Below are 3184 nucleotides of genomic sequence, written 5' to 3'. Positions count from 1 at the left end.
TTGTAGTCATCATTCATTAAAATTTTGTGCGTGCACATGGAAGGGCTTATTCCTTTAATATCTACAAGCTTCCAAGCGATCGCGTTTTTGTGTTTTTTAAGTAGATTAACTAACTTCTCTTTTTCTATGTTACTTAATTTGGAAGAAATAATTACAGGTAAACTACCATCTTTGCCTAGGAAAGCATATTCCAAACCTTTAGGAAGTTCTTTGAGCTCAATGGGCGGGTCTTTAGAAGACACCTTATTTTATGGCTCATCTAGATTAAGAACCTTAAAGGTTTGTTCTATAGCTATCTCTTCCTCGACAAAGTGGTCATCTTCTTTAGTTGTATTGGGTGGTTCAGCTTCATCTTCAATTAGGGGGTCATTATTGCCAAAAGGATATTTCATTGAACGCTCAAGATCTATGCTCCTTTTGAATGCCCCTAATTGAAAAGGTAGATTGTTGAATTTCCGGTTTTTCAATGCTTTATGAGTTTGTACAAAAGGTTTTCCCAAGACTAGAGGGGTGTCATCAAGGATGACGAAGTCGGTTGGGATTACCAATTGATTAGTGTGAACCAAAACATCTTCAACTACACCGATTGATCTTATCACTTTTCGATCGGATAGAAAAATGGGTATTTGAAGTGGAGTAAAATCACTAATACTTAATTTTTCAAAAATGTAGTTAGGCATTATGTTAACACAAAGATCTTTATCAATGGTGATATTACTAATAAATGAATTTTGAAAGAAACATGGAACCGGTGTAATGCTAATTTCAAAAGGGTCTTCTTTTATTAGCGAAGTTTGATCATGGGTTAACTTAACACTTACTAATTCTTTGATTTTAGCACTAGTGTTTAACTCTTTTAAAAACTTTGCATGAGGGGTTACTAAACAATGATTTTCGAAAGTAGGTGACAAGTGGTTAATTTCTTCAAAATTAGACTCTTCATGAATTTTCACATTATCGGACTCACCTTTTTCATTGTTTAACTCATGTGTCGGTTTTTCACTTTCTTGTTCTTCCATTTTTACATCTTCAACTATCTCTTCGTTATTATTACAATTTAATTCTTCTCTTGCGCGGGACTCCTCTTCCCTTGCGCGAGATTCTTTCATATAACGTTCGATAGTTTTAATGTGTTCTAATATCCTATTGGTCACTTCGGTGAGAGAAAAAGAATTTGGATCCTCAAAGCTTGAATCCGGTTGTTCGATCCTTGGCTCCTCATAGTACTCATATGAAGTAGATGGTTCACACCATTGTTCTTCATTGTAAGTATATGATGGATAAGGGTCGAAACTTTGTTCTTCATAGTACTCATATGAGGTGGGTTGTTCACGCCACGGTTCCTCATAATGAGAGTATGAAGGTGGTGGCTCATATCTTGAATCTTCAAAGTATGAGTATGAAGGCTCATACCTTGGTTCATCAAAATATGAGTATGAGGGAGGAGGTTCATACCTTTGGTCTTCATAGGATGTGTATGAAGTTGATGGCTCGTACCTGGGTTCCTCATAATAGTTGTATGAATTGGATGGTTGATATGAAGTATTATATTGAACCGAGCGTACGTTACGACAATTAGTGCAATAATTACCCTTATAATCATCCTCATCATAGGTGTAGTTGTAACCTCTTGAGTATTGATCCATAAGAATCACTCAACAGATCACAACTGAGTCTCGGGACCAGAAAACAAAAATAAGGACGGAAACAGAAGCTGGACACGGCCCCGTGTTGGGTGAACACAGCCCCGTGTTCAGGGTCTGTATCTGGGCGTTTTAATTAAAGTTACTGGTCACGTTGAGCACGGGGGCGTGTTCAGCGAGCACGACCCCGTGTTCAGACTCTGTATCTGGGTATCTAACTAAAAATATGCAGCACGGGGGCGTGTTCAGCGAGCACGGCCCCGTGTTCAAGCTACTGTAAATGCAAACTAAACTAAAATGCAGAAAAAAGTGCGCGCGTTTTAAAAAGGTTTTGAAAAACTGATTAGGCCGTCGATTTTAAGCTTTCTTAAAATCCTTGTGTCCCCGGCAGCGGCGCCAAAAACTTGATGCGTGTTAGTGTGTATATAATTTAGATATATAATTAAGCCCTTTTTACACCTTTAGCCAAGTTTTAAATTTATAAAACACGATATTCACTAACACTAAACACACATATGGGCAAGTGCACCCATCGTGGACGTAGTATAGTGTTGGTAAGATACCGAGGTCGTCCAAGGACACAAGAGCTTTTAATACCGGTTTATCCTCAACGTCTAATCAAATCAAAACGTGAGAAAAATGTTTTTAAACTAAGAAAATAAAAACTAACTAAATGCTGAAAAATAAAATAAAAATAAAAACAGATAGACAAGATGAATAACTTGGATCCGACTCGTGTATTAGTGTAACCTTTGATTATTTTCGCACTTTTGCACTTGTTTAAGAGATTATCTTAGTTATTGTAGTAGGCCCCTCTTTTGAAGGCGACGTTACCCTCAACCCAGTAGTTTGAGTCAGCAAGGATACAATCCTAAAGGGTCGGAATATTGGAAGATAATGAATTAAGTTATTAATGCAAATTATGGTAGGCCCCGCTTTTGGCGGTGACGTTACCCTCGACTAAGTAGTCTGAGTCAGCAGGGATACAGTCCTAAATAGCTGGGTTATAGTATTAATAGTAGTTAACTCATGAGGGGGTCAAAGAGTTTGGATCCCCGCCATCCAATACCTATGGGTATTGAAGGAGATCCTACTAAATTTGACCCAGGTCCCAAGCAGGACCTCTAAACGCTGAACAAGGGCAAGACCCTTACCAAACCGTTCCCTTAACCCCCGACCAGGTAGCCAACATACCTCCATATAGACCGTGGAGATATGAATGGTGAAAATCTTTTATTTTATATAGACAGTAAAATAATGCCAAGACACCACGGAAAAACGATAAGGAAAGATCACCTTCAACATAAGCAACTAGTTATTAAAGTCATTAATACAAAACCAAATAAAAAGTGCAAAAGATTAAAAATAAAAAGTATTATACTAAACACTTGTCTTCACCAAGTGATGTAAGAGACTTAGGCAAACATGGCCTTGATTGTCAAGAACTCTTACGATCAATCTTGGATCCCGAGACGACTCACACACTCTACGATGGACAATGGATGATGGTGGTGAATGATGGTGTTATGGTGGTGGTGGGT

Source organism: Helianthus annuus, chromosome 13, assembly GCF_002127325.2.
Source record: "Helianthus annuus cultivar XRQ/B chromosome 13, HanXRQr2.0-SUNRISE, whole genome shotgun sequence".
Taxonomy (NCBI): Eukaryota; Viridiplantae; Streptophyta; class Magnoliopsida; order Asterales; family Asteraceae; genus Helianthus; species Helianthus annuus.
The sequence above is the reverse complement of the archived record's forward strand: the minus strand, read 5'-3'. Positions refer to the sequence as shown.